Source organism: Canis lupus, chromosome 15, assembly GCF_048164855.1.
Source record: "Canis lupus baileyi chromosome 15, mCanLup2.hap1, whole genome shotgun sequence".
In the NCBI taxonomy this organism is placed as follows: domain Eukaryota; kingdom Metazoa; phylum Chordata; class Mammalia; order Carnivora; family Canidae; genus Canis; species Canis lupus.
Window position 1 is genome coordinate 21,818,503 of NC_132852.1, and position 19,522 is coordinate 21,838,024.

At 35.5% G+C, this 19,522-nt stretch overlaps 1 long non-coding RNA gene across 5 annotated transcripts in view; it reads right to left on the reverse strand.

Moving 5' to 3' along the window:
* Positions 1-2,106: 2,106 nt before the first annotated feature.
* Positions 2,107-19,522, reverse strand: part of LOC140604738 (uncharacterized) — a 158,640-nt gene continuing 141,224 nt past the window's right edge. For all 5 annotated transcript variants that reach the window (XR_012007539.1, XR_012007533.1, XR_012007532.1 and 2 more), the window contains 3 exons: positions 13,731-13,911; positions 9,433-9,583; positions 2,107-4,791 (listed from right to left, as the gene is read on the reverse strand). This is a non-coding gene — a long non-coding RNA (uncharacterized lncRNA). The remainder of the gene's footprint in view (positions 4,792-9,432; positions 9,584-13,730; positions 13,912-19,522) is intronic.

Below are 19,522 nucleotides of genomic sequence, written 5' to 3' on the forward strand. Positions count from 1 at the left end.
CTGAATTCAAGCAATCGTGAAAGCAGCACTTATTCTTGTCTTGCCATATTCAAATCATAGGTTGATACTTTTTTCATTTGTATACCATTCTTCCTTGCTGTGTCCTCAGGACAGTCTGACACCAGGGTGACGGGGAAGCCACCTCACTTCGGTCTATTCCTTCATCTCCTTTCTCAGCAGCGTCAGGCCGAGGCACCGCCAGCGGCCTGGGATCCCGGCGAGGGCCACGGGCCAGGGCGCCCACATCACACCCGGCAAGGTCGCACGCTCGTCCCCCCACGACCTGAACCCGGGGGCGCGGGGCCCCGGGGCGTCAGTCAGCTCAGGGACGCCGGGAGAGGTCCGCACGCTGCAGCGTCGCCGGGCAAGTGGCCGCGCGGGCCGGAGGAGGGGCCCGGGGACCGCGGCAGCGGCCCCGGCGCCTCAGGGGTCGGCAAGTGCGGAGCCGGGGCTTCTCGGGCCCCCGCCCGGCGCCTGCGCACAGCCGCCCCCCTCCCCCCTCTCCCGCGCTCCCGGGGCGCAGCCGTCCGCGGGGCTCCCTCCGGTTTCCGGGCATCCGCACGCGCAAACCCCAAGTTTATACATTTTGAATACTAATCCTTTATCAATCACATGTCACTTGCAATTATCTTCTCCCATTCCATAGGTTGCCTTTTAATTTTGTTGATTTGTTTCCTTTGCTTTCAAGAAGCTTTTTATTTTGATGTAGTCCCAATAGTTTATTTTTGCTTTTGTTTCTCTTGCTCCAGGAGACAGATTTAGAAGAATGTTGCTATGTATGTCCAATGTCAGAGAAATTACTGCCTGTGCTCTCCTGTAGGATTTGTACAGTTTCAGGTTCACATTTATGTCCTTAATCCATTTTGAGTTTATTTTTGTGTATGGTATAAGAAAGTGTCCAGTTTCATTCTAAGGTAGATAGCTGTCCAGTTTCCCAGCAACATTTGTTGCAGAGACTATTTCCATTATATATTCTTGCCTCCTTTGTCAGAAATTAATAAACCATATAATTGTAGATTTTTTTCTGGGCTTTATATTCTGTTCCATTTATTCATATATCTATTTTTTATGCCAGTGTGATACTGATTTGATCACTACAGCTTTGTAATATAACCTGAAGTCTGGCTTGTGATGCCTCCAAGTTTTTATTTAAAAGTTTTTATTAAAAAAAAAAAAAAAAAAACTTTTAAAAACTTTTAAAACTTTTTAAAAACTTTTAAATAACATTTTTTATTAAAAACTTAAAAACACTTTTAAATAAAAAACTTTAATAAAAATACTTTTTTCATCTGTATTCATCCAGCTTTGCTTTTCTTTTTCAAGGTTGCATTTGCTATTAGGAGTCTTTTGTGCGGGCAGCCCTGGTGGTGCAGCGGTTTAGCGCCGCCTGCAGCCCAGGGCGTGATCCTGGAGACCCAGGATCGAGTCCGTCAGGCTCTCTGTGTGGTGCCTGCTTCTCCCTCTGTCTGTGTCTCTGCCTTTCTCTCTCTGTCTCTATTAATAAATAAAACAATTTTTTTTAAAAAGGAGTCTTTTGTGGTTCTATACAAATTTTAGTATTGTTCTATTTCTGTGACAAATGCTGGTGGTATTTTGACAAAGATTGTATTAAATCTGTAGATTGCTTTGGGTAATATAGCCATTTTAACAATATTTGTTCTTTCAGTCCATAAACATGGACTGTTTTTCCATTTCTTTATGTCATCTTCAATTTCTTCCATCACTGTTTCATATTCTTCAGAGTACTGATCTTTTACCTCTTTGGTTAGGCTTATTCCTAGATATCATATGGTATTTGGTACAATTGTAAATGGGATCAATTCTTTGATTTCTCTTTCTGCAGCTTCATTATTGGTGTATAGAAATGCAACAGGCTTCTGTATATTGAATTTGTATTCTCTGACTTTACTGAATTTGTGTATCAATTCTAGCAATTTTTTGGTGGAGCCTCTTGGGTTTCCTATATAGAGTATCATGTCATCTGCAAATAATGGAAGTTTCACTCTTTCTTGCCAATTTGTATGCCTTTTATTTCTTTTGGTTGTTTGCTGAGGCCAGGACTTTCACAACTATGTTAAATAACAGTAGTAAGGGTGGACATTTTTTCCTAACTGTAGTGGAAAAGCTCTCAGCTTTTTCCCATTGAGGATGATATTAACTATGGGTTTTTCATATATGGCCTTTATTATGTAAGGTATGTTCCCTCTACACCCATCTTTGTTGAGGGTTTTTATCATGAATGGATGATGTACTTTGTCAAATGCTTTTTCTGCATCCATTGAAAGGATCATATGGTTTTATGATTTCTTTTATTAATATAGTCTATCACATTGATTTGCAAATATTGAATCACTCATGCAGCCTAGTAATAAATCCCACTTGATTATGGTGAATGATTCTTCAATGTACTGTTGCATTTGATTTGGTGGTATTTTATTGACAATTTTTGCAGTTATATTCATCAGGGATATTTGCCTATAATTCTGTTTTTTAGTGGAATCTTTGATTTTGATATTATGGTAATACTGGTCTCATTAAAATGAACTTGGAAGTTTTCCTTCAATTTCTATTTATTGGAATGGTTTGAGAATAGGTCTTAACTCTTCTTTATACATTTGGTAAAATTCCCCTGGGAAGCCATCTGGTCCTGGACTTTTGTTTGTTGGGATAGTTTTGATTACTGATTCAATTTCTTTGCTAGTTATTGGTCTGTTCAAGTTTTTTATTTCTTTGTGTTTCAGTTTGGGTAGTTTATGTTTGGTAATTTATATGTTTCTAGGAATTTACCCCTTTCTTCCAGGTTGTCCAATTTGTTGGCATGTAGTTTTTCATAATATTCCCTTATAATTGTTTGTATTTCTGTGGTGTTGGTTGTTTTTTCTCCTCTTTCATTTGTGATTTTATTTATTTGTATCCTTTCTCTTTTATTTTTGATAAGTCTGGCTAGGGGTTTATCAATTTTATTAGTTTTTTAAAAGAAGCAGCTCCTGGTTTCACTGATCTATTCTACTTTTTTTTTGTTGTTGGTTTCTATATCATTTATTTGTGCTCTAATCTTTATTATTTCCTTTCTTCTGCTGGCTTAGGCTTCATTTGTTGTTCTTTTTTTAGCTCCTTTAGGTGTAAGGGTAGCTTATTTATTTGAGATTTTTCTTGCTTCTTGAGATAGGCCCATATTGCTGTAAACTTCCCTCTTGGAACCACTTTTGCTGTATCCCAAAGGTTTTGAACCATTGTTTTAATTTACATTTGTTTCCATGTAATTTTAATTTGATTTCCCAGTTGAATCATTCATTGTTTAGTAGCATGTTCTTTACCCTCCATGTATCTGGTCTTTCCAATTTTTTTCTTGTGGTGGACTTCAAGTTTCATAGTATTGATCAGAAAATATGCATGATGTGATCTCAGTCTTTTTGTACTTGATAAGGCCTGATTCATGATCCAATATGTGATTTATTCTGGAGAATGTCCCATGTTCACTTGAAAAGAACGTGTATTCTGCTGCTTTAGCATGAAATGCTCTGAATATATCTGTTACGTCATCTGGTCCAATACATCCTTCAGAGCCATTGTTTCTTTGTTGATTTCTGTTTCCCACTGTTTCTTTGTTGATTTCTGTTTAGATAATCTGTCCATTGCTGTAAGTGGAGTGTTAAAGTCATCTACTATTATTGTATTATCATCAGTGAGTTCCTTTTGTTTGTTTTTAGTTTTGTTTTATCTATTTGAGTATTCCCATGTTGGGAGCATAAATAGTTACAATTATTAGATATTCCTGTTGTACAGTCCCCTTTATTATGATATAGTGCACTTTTTCATCTTGTTACAGTCTTTGGCTTAAAGTCTAGGTTGTCTGATATATAAGTATTGCTATTCTGGCTTTCATTTGGTGTCCATTTGCATGATAAATAGTTTTCTATCTCTTCATTTTGAATCTGCAGGTGTCTTTAGATCTAAAACGAATCTCTTGTAGGCAGCATATAGTTTTGGTTTTTGATCCATTCTACACCCCCTGTCTTTTGATTTGTAGCATTTAGTCTATTTACATTAATAGTATTTATTTTTTGTTTCTAATATTTATTGTTTATTTTAGAGGAGTGAGGAGGAGCAGAGGAGATAGAGTCTTAAGCAGACTCCATATGACCTGAGCCAAAACCAAGCTTGGACACTTAACCAACTGTGCCATCCAGGAACACCATTCACAGTATTTATTGATAAATTTGTATTTAGTGCCATTTTATTACTTGTTTGTAATTGTCTCTGGAGATTTCCTCTGCTTCTTTCTTATCTTTGTCTCCTTTGGTTCTTCCTTTTCACTCAAAGAGTTTCCTTTAATATTTCTTGCAGAGTTCATTTAGTGGTCATGAACTCTCTTAGTTTTTGTTTGTCTGGGAACTTCTTTATCTTTCCTTCTCTTCAGAATGGTAGCCTTGCTGGATAAGGTATTCTTGGCTGCAGATTTTTCCCATTCAGCATGTTGAATATATCATACTACTCTCTTCTGGCTTGCCAAGTTTCTGTGGAGAGATCTTCAGCTAGCCTTTTGGGTCTTCCCTTATAAGTTAAGGATTTATTTTGTCTTGCTTTTATGATTTTTTTCTTTATCACCATATTTTGCAAATTTAATTAAAATATGCCTTGGTGCTGACATACTTTTGTTCATTTTGATAAGAGTTCTTGGTGCCTCTTGGATTTAGATGTCTGTTTCCTTCCTCAGACTGGAAGAAGTTTCAGCTATTATTTCCTCAAATAGATTTCCTTCCCTCTTTTCTCTCTCTTCTGCTGGGACTCCTATGATAGAAATGTTGTAAAAAAAAGAAAAAAGAAAGAAATGTTACCTTTGATGTAGTCACTGAGTTCCTTAAATCTATTCTCGTGATCCACAAGTCTTCTTTCTCTATTTTGTTCAGCTAAACATATTGCAGCATTGAAAGGCTTTAGTGAAATCTTTCTTATCTCTAATAATTGCTTCCTTGAATCTATGGAGGAACTGAAAAAGCTTTATTATTATTATTTTTTACAAAGCTATTTACTTATTTTATTGAGGTAAAATTCACACAATGTAAAAGTAACCATTAACCATTTTTAAATGACCTATCCAGCAGCATTCAGTACATTCCCAATGTTGTTACTAGACTTTTTTAAATATTATTTTAATTAGTGATTATTTACATATAACACCATAAGTGAGTGCCCTCCTTAAGGAAATAAAAACCTTTAATGCTTGAAATGAGATATTGTTAAGACTCTTCCTCATGTTTCTGAGGAAGAAACAGTTTCTGTTTTCCCCAAGTTTCTAGATAGTAACTCTAAAATAGGAACTGTCACTGTTTGCAGATTTTAGAAAGCAGGGTCCACACTTCTGTTCACTCAATAATCTAAAATTAGGAATAAGAAGGAATAAGTGGATGCATACAGGGTATAGACTTTTTTTTTATACTCTCACTTTGGAGCAGCCTGTCCACAGTATTTAATACTCCTCACTCCTTCCTACTATAAGCTTCTTGAGGCAGCTCAACAAGAGACAATATACCACTGCCCATGTACTCTCTTGGTGAACATAGGGCAAAATTAGTTGTGGGGGCAAATTATGTGGAAGTTAGATTCTGGCCATGTGTCAAACTATGTTCTGCAATCTAGTTTTGAACAGCAATAAAGTTAATATTTTTCATACTTCTGAATTTTGTGCCCTTTTCCTTTTTCTTTTTTTCCTTTCTTACTTTAGTCTTTTTTTACTTCCTCCTTTTCTCCCTTTTCTTTTGTAAATATTCCATGTATACTTAGAAGAATATTTGTTATAATGTCCTAAATATGAATTAGATAGAGTTGTTGAATAATGTTTAAATTCCTTATAAATAAATCCTTTATTGTTTTTTATTTGGTTGTTCTGTTAGTTACTGACAGAAGTATATTAAAATTTCCAACTCTGATTAAGGATTTGTCAATTTTTCCTCTTAGGTCTCTCAACTTTTGCCTTAACTATTCTGAAGCTATGCTATCAGATATTTTCAGATTCAGGATTGTTGTTTCTTCCTATTGAGTTGGCCTTTCAATCATTATGGAATTTACTTTTTCAATTTTTTTTGTCTTAAAACCTATTTTATCAGATATTAATGTATCCACATCAGTGCTTAATAAATGTTTTCATGATAGTTGCTTTGCTTTTCCATATTTTCTTTCAACCTATCTATGTCCTTATATTTAAAGGATATATACCCTTGTAAACATAATAGATTGACTTTTTAAAGAGCCATACTGAATATCTTTGTCTTTGCAGTGTGTAGTATAGGGGAGGAAAACCTTTCCCTTTACTTTTCTAGGGTTGATAGCTGGGTCTGTGAAATAAATTGACAACACGCAGATTAACAGAGAAAACTGACAACACGCAGATACACAAATTTATTAATTTTTTTATGTGCACAGGGGCACACATGGAAAAAAAGTGAATATTCAAACAGTAAGATTTGAGAGCTTATATATTCTCTTAATAGGGGAAACGGGGTGAAATGAATGTAGACAACTTAAGAGAGAGTCAATGATTTCCAGAAAAGATGAATGGGCCTTTAGAAGAATAGATGGAAAGTGTGATTGTAACTAAGTTTGTTTGGGTGTGGTACTGACTTTGAATCTCCTCTCCTATGGTTAGAGTCACATTTTGCTGGTTGGTGAAACTCCTGGAAAAGGAATTATGGCATTTAAATTCCTTCTGGAGGATCGGTCTTTAGGCAGGTAAACAGAGTCCTTGCCTGCAGAATTATTTCTGTGGTTTTCTAATGGTGTGTTTTCTATTTACCACATTCCTTCTATATTCATTAATTGGAATTATTCCATTAGAAAGAGTTGCCTCTTTTCATTTATTTTGTTTGTTGTTTATTTACTCTTTTATTTTGTTATTAGAGGCTCATAAATACTTACTGTATTTGTTGTGTTATAATCCAATATTATTATTATTTCTTTTATTGCTCAAATTGTTCCAGCTTTGTTGGGAAATCGGCAACTGTGTCAATTTGACATGCTTCATCCTTCTTTTGTCTTTTTTTTTTTTTTTTTTTTAGCACTTCCTTTTTTACCACAAGATGTTCCAGGCTCATCTTATATTCTTGCATAGTGTCTGTTCTAGTCTCTAATGAACCATTATTCCAAGTACTTCTGATTCTTTTTGTTAGGGAAATGCACTTAGAAATAATTCATTAGAGTCTAGGTGTCAGTATCTCACCAAACATGAGTCTTATACATAAGTCTGTTATGTTCTGCTCCATGTTCCAGCCTTTTATTTACCAATGAACCATTCATGTAGAATTAAGCATATAACATAATCTATTACTGCTATTTTATATTATGTACTGCTCCCACGTATACTTTTTAGTTAGATACTGATTTAGATAACAAGCACTAGTCTAATGATTTGGTTGAACTAGAATGGCCTCAGAGTATCTAAAAATTTTTAAGGAGCAGATACATTTTCTTGGAGACAGTTTATTTGACATTCAGCTACATGACTGACAAATGGTTGAAATAATGAACCCTGAGGGTGTCTCTATGTTTGAAATCACATAAAATAACAATTAATTATTAATGAATAAATCCTGGATATTGTTTTGACAGGGATCAATATTTAAGTTAGCAAGAACAGGATGAAAGGAATTGATTTGTGGTCAAGCTCAGATGCAATTTCATTCAGGTACTGTTTTTGGTGAGACAGGAATTCCTAAAGAGCACACAACATGTAGAGCTGACAAGTTTCACTCAAGCATAGCAAAGAGAGGAAAGAAAATGCTATAGAAGGAAAAATAACTCACTAGGGTTTGAGACTATAGAAGAAATAGAGATAATAACTTCAAGCATAGATTTCTAACAAAAACATAAGCATAGAAGAATATGAAGAGAAATTGAAAGAACTGAAATATAGGATCTTAAGAATAGTTAAATTGTTTACCAACATATGCTTTCATCAAAAGAAATGAGTCACTTAGAATACTGAAGTTCAACAATCACTTTTTGAGCACCAGCTATAGGTCAACTAATGAGCTAGGCAATGGGGATGCAGGGAGCATTATAGGAACTGTCTAGCATTACACCCACCTGCCAGTCTCAGCCATAGGTGGAAATGTAGTCTCTGCTAAACCTGTCAGACTCCCTCCTGGGAATATAAATGCTAAACAAAGGTTAAGAAGGAGATAAATCTGTTGGGGCTAAGCCATTTTAACAATAAAGTTCATGAGTTTTCCTAGTTAGAGAAAAGCTGCCTTGATTCCAGTTTTTTTTTTCTAAGGCCTGATAATTTTGTTAGCATTTCTTTCAATATTTTAAGCTTCTCAGTATCTTTTAAAATATACTTCCATTAAGAAATTATTGCTAGCCAGAATCAGCTTGCCAAGAACCCTAAATAACACAGTCATTGGATGAATTTTGTCATTGTGAAATCCAAATACATGTTTCTAACCCTTTAGAATACAGCTCCCTATGACATTCCAGGAGACGGAAGCTAATTCAAGAGAAGAAATGAGCCAGTGTTGATAGAGAAGTAGGCAGAATTAGTCTGAGTCAAGAAAAGTGAGGGTGACTTTCTATAAGACTGGGGCGGGGGGGATTGCAGAGATACATGTCTTCACTTGCAAGTTGGTTTTGGATAAAGGTGACTGAGATATGTCTGTAGAAGAGAATTATCACACAGACCTTGAGTAGTAGAGGCACTATATGGTTAGGTCTGTAGTTACTGAAGAAGACTGAATAAAGAAGCATTCCTTAGTCCACACATAGCCAAACAGACTTCTCAGCAACTGTGAAGAGCAAAAGAAGCATTGGTTATTATGGTGATCAGCATGGCCTGGAAGCAGGCTTCTCTGCCATTTTTATGCAAGCCTATATGCCCTCATATTCCTTTACCAACCTTGGAATAGCAGAGTCTTTCAACATTACAGCTGAAGTGTCATTCTACATTAATATAATGGGTAGAAGCTTAAGACCATATTTAATTTGATTTAAAATAAACTAATAAAAGCTAATATGTATCAAGCACTGATTATAAGCCAGGAACTCTTCTGACAGCTTCACATCTATTGACTTATTTAGTCCTTACTTTATTTTATAGATGTAGAAGGTCAGGTATAAACAATGTAGCTCAAGATCATATGGTGCATATTCCAGTGCAAGCAATCTGATTCCAGAGTACCACTCCCACACACTGTGCTATATATATATTTTTGTGTGTTTGTGTATATGTTTTAATTGTGAAGTATTTTAACCATACCACAAGAATATAGAAATAAATTCCCTGTTTTCCTAACTTTTAGTTGTATTAAATCTTCATTATATGTCACATTTTCTTCAGATATCTTTGAAATGACCACCATCATGAATTCAGAGTATTTTTACTACATATTTATGCACCCATAAATATTATTTTAAATAGTTAAAACACTTTAAACTTACTCAGAGGGGGCAGCCCCAGTGGTGCAGTGGTTTAGCGCCACCTGCAGCCCGGGGTGTGATCGTGGAAACCCTGGATCAAGTCCCACGTCGGGCTCCCTGCATGGACCCTGCTTCTCTCTCTGCCTGTGTCTCTGCCTCTCTTTTGCTCTCTCTGAATAAATAAATAAATAAATCTTAAAAAAAAAAACTTACTCAGAGGGCATCGTATTAAATATAAAATTCTGCAAATTGCATTGATGGAAACAATAATTTTCAATTTCATTCATCTTAAAATAGATAGCATTACCTCATAAAACAATTACTATAGTATGTCCATTATAATTCCTTTTTTTAAATCAATAGGCAAGTAATTTATCCTATTTTTAATTTTTTTTGAAGATTTAATTTTTTTTATTTCAGAAAGAGAGAGACAGCATGAGTATGGGTGTGGATAGAGGGAGAGGTAGAGAGAGAGAAAGAGAGAGAGAATCCTAAGCATTATCCTAGGAATCTCTGTGCTGAGAGCATGGAGCCCCAATTTATCCTATTTTCATTTTATTTTTTAATTTAAATTCAATTTGCTAACATACAGTATAATACCAGTGCTCATCCCAACACAATTTATCCTATTTTTAATGCTTGGATTCAGGAACTGTATTTATTTAGCTTTTATTTTTCTGAGTGCATATTTGATAATACATATAATTGATGAATTGTATATTTTAATTATAAAAATATTCTATATAAGCTAAAAACTTTTTATAATTGTGAGTCACCACAAACTCAAAAGCAGTGTGAACAAATTAAGCATTTGTCTTTTCTCATGAAACAAGAAGTCTGGAGATGTAATTACTGGCACTTGTTCAGACTCAGGAATATCAGAATTGAGGCTTCTGTCAATTTCTCTGAGCTGAAACTAACACACCTACTTTTCAAGCAGGAACAAAGAGAAGGGGAAAAGCAAGCAAGCAAGAGGATGAATGCATCTAGAATCAGGAAAAAAAAAATGATCCCTATGTTATCCAAAGGAAAATGAGTGTTGAGTGGCAGTGATAGCCAAGTTTTTCACTCCTCAGTTGAACCTATACCACCTTCCTCCCACTTCTTAAAATCTTTTATGCTGAATGTAATGATTTTATATGAGCAGTATAATTGTATTACACAAATTAACGATAATGCAAACCATTTGAAAATCTCTCTGAAAAGGACTACTGAGTTTGATTAGAATTCTTAAAATCAATAACTAAGAGATGTGAGAATTATACCCACATTTACTGATACATTGATTACCTAAAAATTGTCTCCTACTTATACACTAAATAAATTTCTTTTTTATTTTATTTTATTTTTTTTACTAAATAAATTTCTGATAAAATATTGGCATAAGCATCATTAATATTAGTGTGAAAAATTTAATAACTCTCCAACACTACATAAGCAAGTTATTACATAGCTATACAATTAATATTTTAACCATTAAAATAATATTTTGCAGAAATAATATTTAAGCCATCACAATATATCATGCAATATGATACAAAGTGAAAAAGGAAGACTATGATGTTTTTATTTGAAAAAAAGTACATGGAAAATGGATGGTAATAACATGCATTAAACATCAATAGGGTTGTTTTTTTTTTCAGTAAAATAATGCACTATTTTATGGATATTATTAACAACAAGAGATTCCACCACTTAGAACATGTGCTGCATGAATAAAATAAATGAAAGAAATCAATAAAAAATTCACAAACTTTAAAATTTTTATGACAATTTCATAGTCACAAATAAAACTAGATAAATTTGGAGGTGTTATTTGAGCCATAGACTACACAGTTTTAAAAACTGTTAGCATTTCCCAATGACATAGGATGTGAAAAAGATAAATATTCTTTTATAATAGAAATGATGCCAAATGTAACTACACATGAAGTATTATTTTTATCAAGTTCAATAAAATTCAGGAATAAAACACATAGCTTTATGAATAAATATGCTAAGAAAAATATTCATAGGGAACAAAGCAATATTTTAATGGAACAAAGTTTATGTTGTTTTTCTTGGAAATATTTTTCCTATTCTAATTAGAAAGGCTATCTTCAATATGCTGTTACATCTGCATATGTCCTGGTCTCTTAGATTCCTAAAGAAATGTGGATGCCATAGAAATGATTAAAGAATGCTTAAAATATTGCTTCTCAGGCCATGTTCTTCATGCATAGATTATAAGCCAATATGAAAATATTGGCTTGCCTAAGATTTAAAATCTTTCCTAATCTGATATCATGCTTGATAGAGTACATTCCAAAAGACTAAAACAGCTCTTTTTGCTGATCAAAGTTGCTGAGACAGATACAATAAGAAATAATACAAAGTCTGCTCAGTGGTAGAAGTTTTTCCACAGGAGAAGAAAATGTTATGATGCATGAAGATGTTCATTAATGTGTTATTTTCAACAGCAGAAACTGAAAATATGAATTGTAAATGCATTTTCTTCTTTTTGTCTGGTTCAGTATACTGAATTTTACTATTTTAAAAAATTTATATATTTTTTCCCTCAAATTTTCATTTAAATTCTATTTAACTAACATATCATGTAATAATGGTTTCAGGAATAGAATGAGTTTTACCATTATAGGAGGAAAAGAATTAATGAATTTTCAGAAAATTCCATTTAAAATTTAGAGCCCAATATGGGAAGTATTATTTTCTTATTAAAGATTTTTATCTTTATTCTATCTGGGCATGATATTATTCATGATTTTAAAATTATATTTTCTTGTAATATCAAAACAAGGGACTGATACTTTGGATGTTAAAATATTTTTATCAGAATATTTAGTCAGACATTTTATCAGAATTTTTTAATCTACAGTTATTTAGAGTAATGATACCATGTTTCATCTGACTTTGAATAATTTAGAAAAATAATCTTTATAGTGTTCAGATATTATTGTAGGAACATGTATGATTGGTATGGCTCTTAGTCCACAAGTTTAATTATGAAAAAACAATTGCTGGCTTGATTTTCATTCCTAACAATCTTTGAGTCAGAATAGTTATCACTGTGTGCTTTTATCCCTTACAATGTCTCACCAATATTTGGGAAGTTTACTTAGCCCCTGGAAGATGAAAGGCCTTTAGTTTCCAGGACAGATCATCATACATAATCTGGGTAGATTATACTGTCCCAATGGCAGTGGACCCTTGACCTTTTGTTCCACTTGTGTATCATCTTTGAGGTCCTGCTTTCCTGGTGGACAGAAGCATCTCTCGGAGGTCTGGATACCTCACAGACACTGCCTTGGAGGAGTGCTTTAGATTCAGATCCAGACTTTGAAAACTCCCTTTCCCCCGCCATTTGGCAGAAACCTGTATCTCTGCTGTTAAGATCCTCTCTCTGTTCTCTCCCTTCCCCAGGTCTCCTATCATATTCTATTCATTTTGCTTAGGCTTTTATAAAAAGACAGGCTACTTGGAGCTATTCTTGATTTTATAGCTGCCAAAATCTTTGACTCAAGAAGCCAAGAAGTCTGGCTACAAAACTGAAATAAAAAAGCATATGCAAATATGAGGGGAATTTAAAAAGCAAAATAAAATCTAGTATCTCAAAGAATAATGTATTAGAAATTAAGTGCCAGACAGTACTTAAATGCAGGGATTTAAAAATAGTCACTCAGTAAAGGTTGTTAAAAGTTGAAAGATGAGAGTGTTTGTTGAATTTATGGCTGCTGACGTCCACATGCCTCTAAATGCCATGTTAGCATCCACCTATAAATATGGGCCAGCCCTTCAGTCTGGAATGATGTTGATCTCAGATAAATCGCTCTCTTGGAGAGCCTGGTATGTTGTCCATACCAGGATGGTATGATGCTCTGGTCTCTTGGTTCTTGGACTCTAATTTGGTTGTCCAGTTCTTTATGCTAAATGAAATCCCTGATCTCTGTTGCTAATACCTTGTCCCTTTGAAGTTCTGGAACTGCTAGTTGTTAGAACTCTTCTGGTTGGGATCCGGCTAAACTTTTAAGCCTTGATCTGCAATCTGGATTTGTGTTCACAAATCCACCCTTGGATTAGCATTATCTCTGCCATATTCCTATAAGACCCTTCATCATTTGAGATATTTGGAGTGGACTTAGAAAACTATTTTAGTCAATTCTGCCGGTAACAGCAGAGTGGTAATTTCAAAAATATTTAATGGACGCTCCTTCTCTGCTGGCCTTATGGATGCCCTCACTTCTGCCCTTATTCTGATATTTACGTAAGGTATTAAATAGAATATAAAGAAGACCTTGATGGAGAAAAAAAACTAACTGTACCTTTCATATTGGAAATTTACCAGTTTCAAAGACACTGTTGCCAAACGGACTTGATTTTTATTGTTGTTGTTGTTGTTTTTTAATGTTGTTGTTGTTGTTGTTTTTTTACCATTTCATACCGGTCGTAGTGTTTAGGTTTCTTTATTAGAAGATAATTTCAAAAGGGCAGCACAAGTTTGTCCTGTAACAAGAAAAGCAGATGTTAAGGTCAAGAAGCCACTGCCAAAGGGATTGTTTGCTGAGAATTGAAGATAGGCTTCCTGTTTCAAATGGTATCTGGGGAAATTTCCATTAACTCCAATGCCAGTAGAATGAAACTGAGTGAAATTGGCAGGTCAGAAATGTTATGCCAACATCACAATAGGTAGTAATTTCCTTTGTCTCTCCTTTGCTGTCCACACATTATCCAAAATTTATTCATTGCAAACAAAAAAGCAGAGTAGCCATTCTTCCACAGCAAAAACATATTACTTATTGGGATCCAAACCCACATATCACATTCTAGATTCATTAGGTGAGTATGGCTCTCATTAAGCGGGTACAGTTCTCTGTATGGCAGTGATAAATGAGAACTATGCAGAATTTATCTCTATATCTACTCCCATAACACTCAGTGGATAAAAAAAGAATCTTGGTAGCAGACAGAAGAAAAGATTTTCATTTTTCACAAGGTTCGGAGTATTTAATAAGTGATAGGAAGAAATCTTATTGATAACACACAAATGGCTTTTAGAGACTGGAAATTATAATAGAAGTCATACTTTTCAATTGTGTGAGAAATATTTTGAAAAACACTTGAGTGGTTAAAGCATGTGACAATGGTGATTACATGCTCCTTATTTTGACAAAACCTGTGTCTGGATAGATTTTTACTATTTGAGGATAAGTATAAAGAAAATATCATGTTGGAACATAAAACAACATAAGGTGAAATTAAAAGGGTATATTTTTTATTGCTGCAGTAACAAAATGCCACAAACTTAGAGGCTTATAGCAACACAAATTTGTTATCTTATAGTTCTGGAAATTACAAGTCTGGGATGGGTCTCTCTGGGCTAAAATCAAAATATGGCCAAGGTATGTTATTTCTAGAGGCTCTACACACAAATCTGTCTCTATCTTTTCCATACTCTAAAGGCTGACTGCATTCCCTGGAGCATGGTCCCCTTTCTCCATTATCAAAGCCAATATACAGTTGAGTATCTTCCATGTTATCAACTCTCTGATTCTCTCTCTGTGTCCTCCTTTCAATTATATGGACCCTTGTACTTACATTGGGCCTGCCCTATTAATCCAGTATAATTTTTCCATCTCAGGGTCAATTAGCAGCCTCACTTACATCTGCTACCTTAATTCCCTTTGCCTCATATCACTGGATTCTGAAGATTTATTCTTAGACATATTTGGGTGCCTATTATTCAATCTGCCACAGAGGGTAATATACTTAATACTGATTGTAGATTCAAGGGTGGATAAATTAAGAATCAGAATAAAAGGGATGCCCGGGTGGCTCAGCAATTGAGTGTCTACCTTTGGCTCAGGGCGTGACCCCAGGGTCCTGGGATCAAGTCCCACATCAGGCTCCCTGTAATAGTGCTGATGAAAAAAGGGACAGGAAAACAAAAATAAAAATAAAGACAATGCCAACAATGTAAAAATTCAATAAGGATACATCCAGTTTTCAGTTCTATATGTAGGGAAATTTGGAGGTTGGCACCTAGGGCTGACAAGTAAAAAGCTGAGCAGTCTGATAAATCAAGACCTGTTATAGAATCTATAAGAAAGCCAAGGACACAGGGCAAACTATTGCTCCTGAGATTGGAAAGACAAGTGAATACAAGGAGTCACAAAGAGCCATGAGCAGAAACCACCACGAGAACCAGCACCAGGGTAGAGAAACCAGAACTATAATTGGAAATTGCTGAATGCTCAGTGTGGACAACCTTGAGAGTTCAAAGTCTGAGGGGAATCCTATGAAATTTAGCTCTAGATTCTCATAGTCAATATCAGAGCAAAATCCTAGGTGGTTGTCAGAGGTGGGGTGCCAGGGGGTATGGAGGATATGGGTGAAGGTAGTCAAAACAAACTTCCAGGTATGAGATAAATAAATTCTGGGGGCCTAGATATAGCATGGTCACTATAGTTAACAATATTGTGTTGTATTGTATATTTAAAAATTGCAGAGAGAATTTAAAGTTTCTCCTCACAAGAAGAAAATTTATAACTATGAGGTGATATTAACTAAACTTACTGTGGCAATCATTTCACCATATATAGGCATATCAAATCACTGTGTTGTATACTTTAAACTAATAGGATGCCATATTTTGATTATGTCTCAATAAAATGGAAAAATTATTAAAATTCATTAAATGGGTATATAAATATGAAAAATAATGCATATAAAATTATATATACATATACATATATATGGTATCTTGAAATAAAAGTCCTCATGAAACTTTGAGGAGATACCTCATTACCATATTTATAAGGTGGTATACGAAAACAATATTCCAAGAGGAGGCAAGAGGGTGGAAGAGTAGGGGACCTCATTCCATCTGGTTTCTTGTAAGTTAGATAATTATCAAATCATTCTGAACACCCATGAATTCAACCTGAAATGTAAGAAAAGAAATGCTGGAACTCTACAAGTAGAAAAGCAACCACTTTTTGCAAGGTAGGAGGTGCAGAGGAGTGAATTTGAGGGGAGATATGGGAAGATAAATGGCAGGGGGAGGGAGCCTCAGTCAGAAGGTTACCAGAAAGTGACATAGCCCCAGAGCACAAAATTGCAAACTTTTCAAAGTCTGCTCCAGTGAGAGACATCCCTGCCTGAAAGGTGCTCAGGTGGTGAAGCAGGGCATAATCCTAGGTGGGAAAGTGTGGTCTCAAGATCCCCGGAGTCACAGAAAGAATAGGGGTGCCTAAGCCAGCAGAGCTCCCAAACGCTGGAGCAGGAAAACTTGTTTAGGTCAGTGAGCCCGGGAGGGGTTTCTCAGCTCAGTTTGCTGTAAACTGAGAACTGAGGCCCCACTGGGTGACCCTTCTCTGTTTGGGGGCTCTGCAAAGGACAGGAATGCAATGACCCTCCACCATCCCCCTGGGAGGGGTGGAGCAGGAACACACATCACCAGGTGACAGCTCTCAGTGTGACAGAAAAGGAGTGATCCTTTGCCTTTCTCTAGAAGGGGCAGGGCAAGTTTGGGTACCTGCGCAATCCAGTGCTCTCTGAGCCAGTGCCCTACAAAGTGCAGGACCATGGTGACCTTCTGCTTTTCCCCCAAGGGGATCAGTATGGGAGTGCATTGCAGGAATCTGCAGTGTGGCACACACAAAAGTGAAGAGCGCTTATCCCTGAAGGTTTACTGAAGAGAGGGGATCCCAATCTTTCAGCTCCAGAGCTGGAGATGGAGGTGCAGCCCTTTAAAAAAAATTCATCTCTAAAGAAAGCCTTTAGGAAACAAAAACCACACAATGCAACCAGAGACATCTTACACCGAGCCCCACCCCCTGGCTAGAGGAGGTGCAACTCCCTCCAGGCAAAGACACCTATGAATCAGCACAACAGGCCCCTCCCCCAGAAGACCAGCTGGAAGAACAGGTCTACAGCACCTTTACAGACCACACAGGACTACAAAATTCCAGTGCCAGAGGAAAATAGTATATAGAATTCACATTTTTTTCTCATGATTCACTTATCTTCCAGTTTAAAATTTTCTATTTCATTTTTTTCTTTTTTTCCCTTTTTAACTAGTTTCTTATTTTATCAACTCTTTGTTTTCAAGTTTTTAACTTTCATCTTTTCGTTTACATTTATTAGATATATTCTTCACTTTTCGCTTCCTTTCACCGTATTCAATTTTATTTTTGTATACATAAGTTTGGCTTTCTTTATAATTTTGTGATTTAGTGTCTTCTGCATGCAGACCAAAATATACTGAGGACCAAGTGGATCACCCTGTTTTGTCCACCCTGTATGATTATATTCTCTCCCCCTCCTACTTTTTTTCCTTTATCTTTATCTTTTTCTTTTATTTTTTGGATTCTGACCTCTTTAGAATTATCTAACGTGTATTGCACTTGGATCATGGTTGACATTTTTTATTCTGTTCACTCCTTCATCCATTCGTCTCTGGGCAAAATGTCTAGAAGGAGGAATTCACAGCAAAATAAAGAACCATAGGTAATACTCTCTTCCACAGAACTGATCTATATGCGTAAGGTAAGATGTCAGAGCTGGAATTCAGGATAACAATTATAAAGTTATTAGCTGGGTTTGAAAAAAGCATAAAAGACTCTGGAGAATCTCTTAGTGCATAAATGAAATCTAATCAGGTCATAGGTAAAAATGTTCTGAGATGCAGGCTAAATTGGATGCTCTAACAGCTAGGGTAAATGACACAGAAAAGAGAGTAAGTGACAGAGAAGACAAGTTGATGGTAAGGAAAGAAGCTGAGGAAAAGAGAGAAAAACAAGTAATGGATCATGAGGGAAGGGTTTGAGAAATCAGCGATGCCATAAAATGAAACAACGTTAGAATTACTGGGGTCCCCGAGGGAGAAAAAAGCTAGAGAGAGAGGGACAGAGGTATATTTGAGCAAATCATAGTTGAGAATTTCCTTAGTCTGGGGAAGAAAACAGGTATTCAAGTCCAAGAGGTAGAGAGGACTCCCTCCCCCTAAAATCAATAAACATAGAACAATACTCTGACTATAATAGTGAAGCTTGCAAATCTCATAGATAAAGTGAATATCCTGAAAGCAGCTTGAGACAAGAAACAAAGACAATCTACAGAAACAAGGACTTTACAGGAAATACAATGGCACTAAATGCATATCTTTCAATAGTTACTCTGAATGTAAATGGGCTAAATACTTCAAAAACACAGGGTATCAGATTGGATACAAAAAGCAAGACCCATCCAAATGCTGTCTAAAGAAACTAATTTTAAACCTAAAGACACCTCCAGATTGAAAATGAAAAGGGTAGAGAGCCATTTATCATGCTAATGGATCTCAAAAGAAAGCTGGAGCAGCAATCTTCATATCAAATTAGATTATAAACCAAAGACTGTAGCAAGGGATGAAGGAGGCCACTATGTCATACTTAAAGGGTCTTTGGAACAGGAAGATCTAACAATTATCAAATATTCATGCTCCTTACTTGGGAGCAGCCAATTATATTAACCAATTAATAACCAGATTAAAGAAATACATTTATAATAATACAGTAATAGTAGGGGACTTTGACACCCTACTCACAGCAATGGACAGATCATCTAAGCATAAGATCAACAAGGAAACAAGGGCTTTGAATGACACACTGGACCAGATGGACTTCACAGATATAGTCAGAGCATTCCATTCTAAAGCAACAGAATACACATTCTTCTCAAATGCACATGGAACATTCTCCAGAATAGATCACATACTGGGTCACAAATCAGGTATCAACCAATACCAAAAGATTAATATTATTCTCTGCATATTTTCAGACCACAGTGCTTTAAAAATTGAACTCACTCACAAGAGGAAATTGGGAAGGAACTCAACCACTTGGAGGTTTAAAAAGCATACTACTAAAGAATGAATGGATCAACCAGGAAATTAAAGAAGAATTTAAAAAATTCATGGAAATGAATGAAAATAAAAACATAAATGCTCAAAACCTTTGGGATACAGCAAAGGCAGTCCTAAGAGAGAAGCACATTGTAGTACAAGCCTTTCTCAAAAAATTAGAAAAATCTCAAATACACAAGCTAAACTTCTACAACCTAAAGGAATTGGAGA